This window comes from Hevea brasiliensis, chromosome 2, assembly GCF_030052815.1.
Source record: "Hevea brasiliensis isolate MT/VB/25A 57/8 chromosome 2, ASM3005281v1, whole genome shotgun sequence".
Lineage (NCBI taxonomy): Eukaryota > Viridiplantae > Streptophyta > Magnoliopsida > Malpighiales > Euphorbiaceae > Hevea > Hevea brasiliensis.
Genome location: NC_079494.1, coordinates 9645733 through 9660240, shown reverse-complemented (window position 1 = coordinate 9660240; position 14508 = coordinate 9645733). Strand labels below are relative to the sequence as shown.

Genomic DNA, 14508 nt, shown 5'->3' with positions numbered 1-14508 from the left:
ACAAATCATGCAGCTATCAAATATCTCCTTCAGAAAAAAGAGGCCAAACCTAGGTTGATAAGGTGGGTGCTACTCCTTCAAGAGTTTGACTTAGAAATTAAAGACAAGAAAGGAGTAGAAAATGTGGTAGTAGATCATCTGTCTAGATTGAGGCAAGAACAAGGAGATAATTTGGGAAAAGAGCCCCCAATAGATGATTATTTTCCTAATGAGCAACTATTAGTAATCATGAGTGCAAAAACCCCCTTGGTATGCAGATTTCGTGAACTATCTGGTGTGTGGAATCCTTCCACCTGACCTAACATGGCAGCAAAAGAAGAAATTTTTTTTTGATGTGAAGGATTACGATTGGGAAGAGCCATTTTTGTTCAAGAGATGTGGAGATGGATTGATTAGAAGATGTTTAGCTGATGAGGAGATAGGAAATGTTATTAAAGATTGCCATTCTTCACTTTATGGGGGTTATATGAGTGTGACAAAAACTGCAGAAAAAATTCTTCAAGCAGGGTTCTTTTAGCCACATATGTTTAAATATGTGAGAAAAGTTTGTAAATGCATGTGATAGGTGTCAAAGGATGGGTAATATCTCGAAGAGAGATGAAATGCCCCTCCAAAATATATTAGAAGTGGAACTATTTGATGGGTGGGGCATTGATTTCATAGGACCTTTTCCATCGTCCTTTGGACACAAATACTTTTTAGTTGGAGTAGATTATGTGAGCAAATGGGTTGAAGCTATACCATCTCTAACTAATGATGTTAGAGTTGTGATTAAATTCCCTAAAAAGTTCATTTTTACAAGATTTGGAACTCCACGTGCCATTGTAAGTGATGGAGGTTCTCATTTTTGCAACCATCAATTTGAGAGATTATTATAAAAATATGGAGTAAAGCATAAGGTTGCAACACCCTACCATCCACAAACTAGTGGTCAAGTTGAGATCTCAAATAGAGAGTTGAAAAGAATTCTTGAGAAAACAGTGAATAGTTCAAGGAAAGATTGGTCACTAAAGTTAGATGATGCTCTTTAGGCCTATAGAACAACTTTTAAAACTCCTATTGGCACCACCCCATTTAGATTGGTTTATGGGAAAGCTTGTCATTTACCTTTGGAGTTGGAGCATAGAGCATATTGTGCCATAAGGACACTGAATTTTGATTTAAAAACTGCAGGAGAAAAAAGAATGCTACAACTAAATGAACTTGAGGAACTTAGATTGGATGCTTATGAAAATGCCACGCTTTATAAGGAAAGAACTAAGAGATGGCATGATAAGCATATTAGGAGGAAAGAATTTCAGGAAGGTGATGTTGTTCTCTTATATAATTCTAGGTTAAGGTTATTTCCCGGAAAATTAAAGTCAAGATGGTCAGGGCCTTACACTGTTATAAAGGTATACCCCTATGGAGCTGTTGAGATAGGGAATGAAACCTCAAGGACTTTCAAAGTTAATGGGCAGAGATTAAAGCATTATATTGTTGGAGAACCCACACAAAAGGTTGTAGAGATTTCATGGCTTGGTTCCCCAATTGGGGATATTTAGGTGATTTGGAGTGGAAGGTCAAGCTTAAGACCTTAAACAAGCGCTTCTTAGGAGGCAACCCAAGCGTATACTTTTATAGTTTATTAATCTTTTATTTCAGTTCATTTTCAGCTTTTACCCTCATTAAACTCAAAAGTGACATTTGTTTATCTTTTGTAGGTCATTCATGAAGATTGGGCAAATTAACACATGTAGCAAAAAGAAAGAATTGAAAGGGAGCAAGTACAAGCAAAATTATGCACTTTATCCAGTACTTGTGAACAGTAACACCTTTAAACTTGTGCTAAATTGCTGATATTGCAATCTACTTGATAGCACATGTTTAATTTTGTGTCTTGTGTAAATTTTGTGAAATGCAACTTAAATAAGGATCAATTTTGATATTTAGGACTGATGTGAGCTTTATTAAAGTGCAAAAATAGTGTTTGTTAAGTTTTACCTTTTAGTGTATATATAATTTTTGTAGTCTATTAGAATTTGCATATTTTTGTTTGAATTGCTGCTAGTTTTTGTAGTCTGCTAATTTTTGTTACTGTTCACGCTACTGTTCATGCTGCTTAAGAAGTCAATTTCTATGTCTTTTCTGCAATTTTTGAATGTCTGAAACTTGTCTCAAATACTGCTGAAAATGTGCTTTGGGTATAAGCTTGGAAATCAAACCATTTCGTTGGGTTTGCAGAAAGGTAATTACAATCCATGCTTAATTTAAGTTGTTTGCCTTTCAAATCCCTTCATGGTTATGTTATGTTTGATGAGTTCTAAGAGATGATGAGCTTAAATTCCTCAATTTTATGGTATTTGTGTGTATTTGGTAATTGCTGAGGGTCATGATAGTATTCCATATTATTTGGACTATTTTTGGTAAGTAAAACCACAAATTTTTTCAAAACATGCTGAAACTTGCTGATGATGTTGCTTACTAAGCTACACCCTATGCAAATTCTGCTGAACCCTAAGCAAAATTCTGCTTAACCCCAAGCATAACCCAAATTGCCAGATGTCTGCCCTACATTTTAAAATGCCCCAAAATTTCTGCCTTTTTTTTTTATGAAGCCCTCACCCTCACTCCCAATAAATCAAAGCACTATTCCCCCCCCCCCCCTCCACCATTTTTTTCGGTATTTCTAAGGAAGCTGAAGAGTTTATTTCTCTTCATTAAATGGTGAGAACCAAGATGTGGTCCACCCACAAACCCAAAAAATCCAAGCGCTCTGTCAAATCGAAAATGGCCACTCCATCCTCATTTTCTGCGAACCCTAACCCCAGTCCTAGTCCACCACTACCTCAATCGCCACCACTGCAAACACCACCACTACCCTAAAACCAAACACCAACCCTCATTCTGCCGACCCCCCTCTCGCCACAAAATGAGCCACAAAATGAAACACCCATTTTCAAAACTCAGTTTCAAGAACCAATGTCTGAACTCGCGCTAACTCAAACCAAATCTAAAGGTAAAACCAAAATGGCTGCGGGTAGACCCAAGAAAGCCACTGTCGAAAAAAGAAAAGGAAACCCCTCTATTCCTTTGGACTTAAACTCTCCACCTCAACTTCCCTCTGAACCAGTCAGTAAAAGAACTAGGTCCTCATCGCAAATTTCATCACCAGCGGTTCAAATCCCTGTATCTCAGTCACCCTTAAACTCTCCCCAGCCTGCCACTGCTCCAGCAGCACCTGCGTCATCTGCCAATGATATAGAGGAGGTACTTTCTCCATTACCTTGGGCTTTTAAAGATATGGATATGAAAAATGCTTATGAGAGTTTAGCTTCTAAGCCTATTTTGGCAAACAAATATATGGATGAGCAGATTTTAAAAGAGTTAGGCATTTATAACTCTGTATTTGCTTACTTAGATGCTGTCAACTGGACTAAGTTTGCTAGGATTAGGGAGCCAGTGTACAAGGATTTGGCCTTGGAATTTTTGAGTTCCTTAAGGCTGAATTTCAAACCAACAGTACCTGAGCATAAGGATGTGATCTGTTTTCGATGTGCTGGCATTGATAGGGAGTTAGACATGGATTCTATGAATGAAATTTTTGGTTTTCAAGGTTCGGGCTATAAAAGTATTGAGTGGCAATAAACCATTTATGACTCTGTTCAGTTCTGGAAGGAAATTGCACCTTATGGGGGTTATTACAGACAGAGGACATCAAAAGCCTCTAGGATAGTCGATCATGTGTTGAAATACCTCCATAGATTTATTTCTTACACTGTTTTAGGAAGGGGACACAGTAACAGCATTGTGGGTGCTGGAGACTTATTTTTCTTATGGTGCATCAAGGAGAAAAAACAAGTTAGCATAGCCCATTTCCTAGCTACTCATTGGCACCAAACTGTCACAAGGTATACCAAAAGTAGCATAGTTTTTGGAGGCTATATAACTGTCATAGCCAATTCATTTAGCTTTGACGCTAGCCTATATAAGCTACTGCCAGTGTCTGATGAATCATTTATAGACAACACAATGTTGCTACACATGGATCTTTGTGAGAAAGTAGGACATACTTATGTTTTATTACAGTAGCATGCTGATGCCAGTGGTACTACAGAAATAAATACCTTTGCATCAGCAGAACCCCAAACAGCCACTGCCCCGCAATTTTCAATAGATATTTTGTCCCTCCTAAGATCCTTGGAATCCAAAGTAGCCAGTTTCACTGTCCAACCATCTATTCCTTCACCTGATACCATAGATATCCTTGCAACCTTGAAGAGCTTAGAAGTTAAAATTGATACCATGGGTCAGTAGCAGGTCAACCAAAAGAAGAAGTTAGAAAAGAAACTTAAAAAGAGATTTTCATCTCTTAAAAAGAAGCAGAAGCAGCAACAACTTCAAATGTTGGAGCTTTATAAGAAATTGGCCCAATCTTATAACAATTTATATCATTGGGGCCAAGACATGCTTCAGGAAATGAAAGACCTCACAGAAAATTTGGAAACTGCTTCTGAAGCTACAGATCACAATGAACCTACTGCAGAACCTGGAGCAGACCCTTATGCAGCAACAAAGCCTTGACAGCAGAGCTTGAACAGTAGCAGTAGTTTAGTACTAGTTTTAGTTCTTCAATTTACTTTTAGTTTCTGTTTTAGGTTTATTTTGTAATCTGTTTATTTTAATCTTCAAACTTTAGTAATATTTGTAATACTTTGGTAATTAGTTTTTATGATTATATTTGCATTCATTTCCTTTAGTTTAGTTTATTTTATTTTATCTTCTAATATTGATATAGTTATTCTATGAATGCTTTTTGGTTTAATTTTTGATTTAACTGTTAGATCTTATTTCATTACACGTTTTCATCTTTTTGCACATTATTTTTGTACTTTATCTTTTATTCAGTCCTAATTTTGTTGATATTGATGAGTTGCACAATTTCCTTTGAGCTGCATATGTTTAACATCATTTTGAGGTAACAGCTTACCCTTTTACTATTTATGCTTATGGTATGTTGCCAATGCTTATGCCAATGCTTATGCTTTTGCTTACCCTACGCAACAGGTTAAGCAATATCTTAAGCAGTGTAAATTCATACATTTGGGATACTTTTTCACATTTTTCTCTCTAAAACTTCATTGTTAATATCATTTTGAGCTAATTTTAGAATTCTTGAGCTTATATTGATTTAATCCCCAATTGTATATATTTCATTAATTAATTAGTTCACACAATTTTGCCCATCTTTGCATTCATTTTAGACATTGAGGACAATGTTTCATTTGAGTTTGGGGGTGAGGGCAAAATTTTTGCAAAATTTTTAAAATTTTCTTTAAAATTTTCATTCATTCATTTATTGCATTTCATTCATCCATATATAGATAATCCATATACTTATACATATACCACACACATGTCTATACTCATACACATACATTTGCATATAGTTTTCATATAGATTACACTTAATTTTAATTTGATTTATGCATTCATTTTAGGATCATGCATATCATAAAAATAAATTTTTACCTTGTCCTTAGAGGATTGAGAGTTGCTTTGAAGAGCAATTAAGCTTACTTTTAGAAGGGTTTGATGGATTGAAAGTTCTAGATAGGTGCAAAGTTATTAGATCCTTGCCTTAGTTTATATTTTCTTAGCCAAGGGCTACCCAATCAATTGCATTGACTTTGAGTGCCTAGAGAAAACTCTAGGGTGAGAAGTAGCTTATTGATGTCTCACCAATCCTAGAACAATCTTTCTAAACCTTTCAAGGCAAAATCATAGCATACACTTGAAAAAGAAATGATTTAGGCATTCTTTGAATTTTAAACCCATATTTTAGCCTTAGCCAACCTCACTTTAAAATTTCCCTTTGGAACCAATTTGAGCCTACATTTATCTCTCTTATTCCTTTAGAACCCACATCAATGCCTAGCCATAAATCCAAACACTTACCTACCCTCCATGAGAATAATTCTTTGAGTGATAGATACACATAAAAAAAAAAAAGAAAAAAAAAATATAACAATTAGTTGGGAGAAGTGACTAAAATAAAAAGGCTAGCAAATTCAATTATGGTATGTAAAGTAATTCACCACCCAAGTACACAAAGAAATGAGTTTGGGGGTGAATTGAAAGGGACAATTATAATTCAAAGTCAATGTTATTTATGTAGTCCCTCTAAAAGCTTCAAAATTATACGCTAGCATTGGTGAATAGTTATAAAGCTCCTTCCCCCATTTGATTCCAAAAAATAAATAAATAAATAAATTTTTGTGTGTCTTGATCTTTTAATAATTTGATTATTCTCATATTTTGTTACCTTTATCCTTTCCTTGTTAGCCACATTATCACCCCCTTGGCCCCATTATAACCGTTGAAAGTCATTTTGATCTTTTGATGGTATTTTGCTACATTAGTGGAGATTGGAATAGGAGAATTGCCTATGGGATTGTGATATCATTAATCCATTCGTTTACTTCCATCATTATTTGAGACACTTTAGTTTGTGGATTACCCTATAGTCTATTTAGGCATGATTATTCTTTGTGATTGAGTGGTTTGGGCTTGATGATATGGATAATTGACCCAAGGCTAAGCGGTGATAACTTTGGTGAGGATTAAACTCTTTGTATCTTGAAAGTGGGTATATGGTTTGTTGATGGCTAAAGGTAAGCTTGAGAGTTTGGATAAGTAATTTTCATAAATTTAAGGTAAGGTACCCCAAATTGCATTAATTGTTTTAATTTGCTGGAGGACAAGCAAAGGTTTGAGTTTGGGGGAATTTGTTACACTCATTTCATATAGGCATTTTAGGGTAGTTATGCATTCATTTTGCCCTTATATTTTAGTATATTTTATGTTTTTAGCTTTATTTTAGCTTATTTGTTAAACTTTAGATACTTTATATTTGATTTTTGTAATTTTATTGTTTTTGATAGGATTTTGTGGCAAATCGAAGATCAATGAGTGCATTAGGAAGTGATTTGAAGAAATTGAGAATTCTTTAAGCATGGAGGAAAGTTAAAGAAATCAAGCTTTGAAAGAGAAAGCTAGCCGAAATTTGCTTAAGACTTTGCTTATAATGTTGCTTAGGGTATGTCATATAAGCTTAACCTTAGGCCTATTCAAGCTGAAAGTTAAGCGCGGCTTAAATCCTACATATTCAAGCTTTTACTCCACAACCTGCCGAGAATTACTTAAGATCCTGCTTAGGGTAAAGCGGCAGTGCTTAAGGTGCAGCACAGATCAAGCTAGAAGTCATGCATGAGCAGAAAGAAAACCCATTTTATACCAGTCTGTCGAGATTTGCTAAGGGTCTACTTAACCTTAAGCAGACAGTGCGACCAGAGGCTAAAAATTGCTAAGAAGCTGCTTAGGATTAAGCCGTACCCTAAGCAGAACCGGCTAAAAATGGAGAAAACAGTTCTTCGGAACCTGTGAAAAACACTTCCAATAATCATATTCAATCATCTCAAACTCCAATATCAAAATCTCAACATTTTTCAATTTCATTTCTCAATCATTCATCTCATGTGATAATCATGTATAAATCACAAATAAACATTCACTTTTCCATTCACAAACACAATTCTCATTATTTACATGAACATCAAAATACATTTCATAAGTTCAATTACATATGAGAAAATAAAAGTTAGTTACAAAATACCAAAATGAAACCTAGTGTCCTACCAATGCACTGTGGATGGTGAGGTGACACGGACACTATGCAGAGCTGCAGGATAGTCTCACCCAGTCTGCGGTCTACTGGGCTCTCGATCAGTATCTCCAGAACCTACGCGTGGCAAAAGCAACGCGCTAAGCAATAATGCTTAGTGGTGCAATAATAAAATGAAAGGAAATAGCAGAAAATAAATATGTATTAAATGTATCGATGTTTTACTGGTTTTGTACTTGTTATAATCATTTACTTCATTAACTTTATCCACTTTCATTCTTTTGGTTGCCCAAGTAACCTATACTGAATGACTGGACTGGATAACGGGTATACTGGCGCTGGGTATCTAGTACCTCGGGCCGTCACACCATCGGTCACGTATGCATCTCTCGGTGTGCAACAGAACAGCTAACAAGCTGTAATGACAATAGGCACAAGGCCAAATATGAACACAAGGTCAGAATGGCTAAAAGCCATAAAATCACAGAATGGCATAATGCCATGTGCAGTACTGCTAACTGAACCCTATTGGCATGCCAAACTATCCAAACCAATCTTGTTAGGTATACTAGGGCATTTGATACTTTTGAATTCTTCAATTTTTGAATTTCAAGTTTTGGTGTCACTATTCACTTCATTGGTCAACAAAAATGTTGACTTTTGGATAGAAAATAGGTACATTGGTTTTAACACTCCCAATGTACCACATTTTGCATTCAAAACTTGTTGGAATTTATCACCAATACCATTTCTAAGCTTAGCACTAAGGGAGCAGAATTTTCAGTTTTTGTACCCTAAATTTACTGTTCCATTAGTGACTGTTACAGTGGGAATTTGAGGAAATTGTAAACATGAAACTTGTTCCTTATTTTGTCTAGTTGAATTTCCTTTTTTGAATCACTCCATTTGGAGTTTTGTAGCTCCAGTTATGGTCCAAAAACCACAGCTGGCCGGATTTCAAAACTGCAGAATTGACCATATCTACAGTGCAGTAAACAGTGATTCCCACTACCTAGTTGGATAGGTTCTGGTCATAATTTGGGGTAGATTTCTTCATAAAAGTTGTTTTTCTATATCTTAACTTGTTGCTGTAAAAATTTCAGGTCAATTGGCCCATTCTACAATGAGTTATGGCCAAATGAACAATTACTGTTCATTTGGTCATTCTGCAGATTCTGTTTGCAGGGTATCCGGATTGGGACCAGTTTTTGGTATATTTGCTTTGGTCTTTTGGGCATGGTTTCTTCAGAAAAATTGTGCCATTATGTGTCTAGTTTCATGTCCAATTGGCCAAATACCAATTGAACCTACACAGCCAAAGATATGGCTGTCCAAGTGGGCTGGAATCACAGCCACCCTACTGGTTACCCTAGGTAGCATACCAAACTAGTTTGCAATGCTATAATTCACTCTAAGTCATGGTCAACTTACCTCAAATGGTCACTAATTGACCATTAAAATGTTCATTCACCATTACCTAAGCAAGGTCCAAGTTTCTCTCCAAAACCCTAACCCTAATTGACCAAGCCTCCAATTCATGCATCCCACTCCTAATTTGCTATACTAATCATATAATTTATAAGAGAGGCAGCAATATGTCACTTTAAACCAAAGATTTCTCCTAACCCTAACTCATGTCAAGGCTGCTAAAACTTCATGGAATATAGCCATGCTTCATTAATTCAATTTTTGTCAAATTTTTAACTTAACTTAGCTCGAATTCATGATTAGAAAGATGTAAAAGCAAAGGTTATGGCACTAACCTCTTTGGTGATTTTCTAAGCTTGTTCACACCTCACTTTCTTCCACTTTCTCTTCTTCTAATTGCTACCCAAGTCTTGCTCTAGTGGTAAGGGAAATTTTTGGTGAAGGGAGGACAAGGTTTTGAGGTGGTTTAAAGTGGGAAATGAAGCTTAAGGGAGCTTTAATGGTGGAACCTCTTCTCTCTCTCTCTCTCAACGTTTTTTAGGCTGCCCAAAGGTTGAAGATGCAGATTGGTTTTTCAAATTTTTGGTCACTTTTATCTCTTTTAATGAGTTTAACAAATTGTGATTGGTGGATAGGTTTTTAATGACATCATATGATGTCATTATTAGGTATTTTCTTTCATTTTCTTTTCTTTTCATCTCTACTCATTTTCAATTTAATTTTTAGTAATGTTTATTCACATTTTGTGTCATAATAATTATTTACTCAACTGGACAAGTCGGCCAAAAATCGTCTCTGAAGGCGAAATGCCCAAAATGCCCTCCGTTTGGCTTAACGGGTCAAAATTATCTGTACCGATTGAAAATTTTTTCTAAATATTTTCTTAGCATTCTAATGCCATAGGAACCTCAATGACCCTTCCCTAGAGTCCCAAAAATTATTTTATGAATTTTCTCTCGGGTCTAGGGCTCCTAGTTGCGAGAACCGCAACTTCCCTCTGGTTACCCATCGCTTGGGCACCGGCTCATTTGACTTGGTTGTATTTTATTTCTAAAATTTTTCCTAAATTTTTCTTATTAATATTTGAGTTAATTATAGTTCCTTACTTTAGTTTCAATATTTTTCCGATTGTTCTAGCTGTCCAGACCGACACCGGTCACTGGAACAGTAGAATGTACGGAGTTGCTACCAGGAGGGTGTTACAACTCTTCCCCTCTAATTTAAATTTCGTCCTCGAAATTTACCTGATGCAAACAGTTGAGGGAACTGTTGCCTCATCGTCTCTTCACTTTCCCAAGTTGCCTCCTCAGTGTTGTGGTGCCTCCAAAGCACTTTCACCAGTGGAATCTGCTTATTCCTCAATTCTTTTACTTCCCGAGCCAGGATCCGTAGAGGTTCTTCTTCATATGTCAAATCCGGTTGTATTTCAATTTCTTCCCTGGAGATGACATGTGAAGGATCTGAGCGGTATCTTCTGAGCATGGACACGTGGAACACATTGTGGATCTTGTCCAGCTCTGGTGGTAAAGCTAGCCTATAGGCCACTGGACCCACACGTTCAATGACTTCATATGGGCCAATGAACCTAGGGCTCAACTTACCTTTTCTTCCAAACCTCAATATCTTCTTCCACGGTGACACCTTGAGGAACACTTTGTCGCCGACCGCATATTCTATTTCTTTTCTCTTCAGGTCGGCATAAGATTTCTGTCTGTCTGAGGCAACCTTCAGATTGGCTTTGATTAGTTTTACTTTCTCCTCAGTCTGTTTCACTGTGTCCGCCCTACCAGTTTGTCTTCACCCAATTCAGTCCAGCACACTGGAGTTCTACATTTCCTCCCATACAGTGCTTCATATGGGGCCATTTGGATGCTAGCTTGGTAGCTATTGTTGTATGCAAATTCTGCCAGTGGGAGGTATCTATCCCAACTTCCCTCAAACTCAATGACACAACTCCTTAGCATATCCTCAAGGACCTGACATATATTTCATGTTATTGTTATCATTTTAGTTCAATAGTTGTATTAATTCAATTGGTTCAATTGTTTACTTGGATTACTCTTTCGGATTACCCATCCGTCTGAAGATGGAATGCTGTGCTGAAGTGGAGTTGTGTACCCAAGGACTCATGCAACTTCTTCCAAAATCTCGATGTAATCCTTGGGTCTCGATCAGATATGATGGAAAGTGGAATTCCGTGCAGTCTAACTATCTCACTGATATACACCGCTAACTTCTCCAAAGGAGTAGTCACCCTAGCCGACGTAAAGTGTGCTAACTTCAATCTATCTACTATCACCCATACCGCATCATGTTTCTTCCGGGTGAGAGGTAGACCACTTACAAAATCCATGGTGACCGATCCCATTTCCATTCGGTATGCGTATAGGTCAGAGCAAACCCGATGGAACTTGATGTTCTGCTTGACTTGCCGACATGTCAAGCATTTAGTCACATAGTCGCTATGTCCTTCTTCATACCAGTGCCACCAATATCAAGCTTCAGATCATTATACATCTTTGTACTTCCCGGGTGCATAGCATATGCACCGTGTGTGCCTCTTTAGAATATCGCCTTCAATTCCCCATCATCTGGTACACACAGTCTTCCTTTGTAGTACAGACACCCATCTGCTTTCACCTCATAGTCAGTTGTTTTTCCCTCTGAGATTTTGCTCATAATAACCATTAGCTTCTCATCTACCTTCTGCTCATCTAAAATCTGCAGAATGTGTTTGGCCTCACTTGCAACTCAGCCAAAATAGCTCCATCTCGAACCAAAGATAGACGGGCATTCAATGATCTCAAAGCTGTGATGGATTTTCTGCTCAAAGCATCAGCAACTACATTTGCCTTCCCAGGATGGTAGTCAATTACACAATCATAGTCCTTCAGGAACTCAATCCATCGTCTCTGTCTAAGGTTGAGCTCCTTCTGAGTTGGCAAATATTTTAGACTTTTGTGGTCTGTGTAAATGTAGCACTTTTCACCATATAAGTAATGCCTCCATATCTTCAGTGCGAAGATAATTACTGCAAGCTCTAGATCATGGGTAGGGTAGTTCTGTTCATGTGGCCTTAGCTGCCTGGAAGCATAAGCGACCACCTTTCCCTCTTGCATCAATACACACCCTAGCTCATTATGTGAGGCATCACTGTAGACCACAAAGTCCTTTCCTGACACTGGCTGTGTTAACACTGGTGCCTCTGTCAACATAGCCTTCAACTTCTCAAAACTGGTCTGACACTTGTCATTCCAGTCAAATCTGATATTCTTGTGTAACAACTTGGTCATTGGAGCAGATATTAAGGAAAATCCCTTCATAAATCTCCTGTAATACCCAGCTAGCCCCAAGAAGCTTCTGACCTCAGTTGTATTCCTGGGAGGCTTCCATTCCATCACTGCTTCTATTTTCTTGGGATCCACCCTAATCCCATCAGCTGACACTATGTGTCCAAGGAATGCAATCTCATTCAACCAAAAGTCACACTTGGACAACTTAGCATACAGCTTCTTTTCTCTCGTGGTTTGCGTAACAATCCTCAAATGCTCATCATGTTCTTCCTCGGTCTTGGAATACACCAAAATATCATCAATAAAGACCACTACGAACCGATCTAAGTGTGGATGAAAGATACGGTTCATAAGGTCCATGAATGCTGCTGGTGCATTTGTTAGGCCAAAGGGCATCACTAGAAACTCATAATGCCCATATCGGGTCCTGAATGCAGTCTTTGGCACATTTGCATCCTTCACCCTCAACTGATGATACCCTGATCTGAGATCAATTTTAGAAAATACTCCTGCTCCCTTCAACTGATCAAACAGATCATCAATTCTAGGCAACGGATATTTGTTCTTCATACTACTTTATTCAATCGCAGAATCGATGCATAGCCTCAAAGTCCCATCCTTCTTTTCACAAACAAGACCGAGCTCCCCATGGTGACACATGGGCGTATGAACCCCTTATCAAGCAACTCTTGCAACCGAAGTTTTCAACTCCTCAATTCTGGGTGCCATCCTATAAGGAGCAATGGAAATGGGTGTCAGATCTACAGTTGTCTCAATAGCAAATTCAACTTCCCTTTCTGGTGGCAAACCAGGTAATTCTTCAGGAAACACATCTGGGAAGTCTTTTACTGTGGGTATGTCACTCAGGTTTGGCTTAGCCTGCCTAGTATCCACCACATGTGCTAGGTAGGCTTCACAGCCTTTTCTCATCATTCTTCTTGCAACTGTGGCTGAGATGACATTGGACAAGAAATCATCCTTTCACCCACAATGTTGATCTCATTACCCTAAGTTTTCAAAGAAATTCTCTTCAATTTGCAATCAACTATTGCACGATGACGTGACAACCACCCATTCCCAAAATCACGCCAAACTCATGGAAAGGCAACTCAATCAAGTCCGCCAAGAATTCATACTCAATCCTTAACAGCAACCCTTGTACACTTTGTTCACTACCACACTGTGGCCCAATGGATTAGTGACCGTAATGTCTTGGTCACTCTCCCTACTAGTATCCCCCTTTCTACGGGTAGGTTGATGCAGATGTATGAATGAGTGGATCCTGGATCCACCAATGCATGCACAGGTGTATTGTAGAGAGAGAACGTACCCCTGATGACGTCCGGGGCATCTTGCTCCTCCTGGGCTCTCATGGCATAGGCTTTGGCAGGTGGTCTGTTATCAGGCCTCTCTGCTGGCTCAGATGCAGGCCTCTGTGATGGTCCCACTGCCTCAGATTTGCCAGATTTCCTACCTCTTTGTGGTGCAGAGCAGTGTCTGCTCGCTTGTGTTGGAGCGATTGTAGTAGTTCTTCGTGGGACGCTTCTTCAATCGATGCTCATGACCCACATCTTAAGCAGGCACCAGTCACTCTCCAACACTCCCCCTTATGCCATTTCAAGCAGTGTGGATATGCAGAAGATGCTGGGGCTGGTCCCCTGAACCCCATCCCTGGAGAGCTGCCCACTGATGGTGTGGACTGACCTCTCCTAGGTGTAAACTGTGGCCTGGGCCCCTGAGACTAACCCTGACCTTGTGGTTGACTCAACTCATGCGGTGTGGACCCTTGAACTTCTTCCCAAATGCAGGAGATGAACTGGACTGACCTGGGCCCCTCTTCTGCTGTCTCTCTCTTCTGGTCTGCTCACTTATTCTAACCTTTTCAACCTTTATTGCAGCTTCCACTAACTTGGTAAAGTCGGTGATTCCCAAGGCAGTGATCATGATCTTTATGTTGTCATTTAATCCCTCTTCAAATCTCTTACACCTTTCGGCCTCATTAGGGACTATCTCCCTTCCATAGCGGCTTAATCGAACAAATTCCTTTTCATACTCAGTCACAGTCAGCTGTCTCTGCCTCAGATTAATAAACTCTCTTCTTCTCTCTTCCAGGTATACACTACC

General features: G+C 38.4%; 1 pseudogene; it reads left to right on the top strand.

Annotated features, from left to right (window-relative positions):
- Positions 1 to 228: 228 nt before the first annotated feature.
- The window catches only part of LOC131177880 (uncharacterized), a 114887-nt pseudogene continuing 100607 nt past the window's right edge, over positions 229 to 14508 (top strand).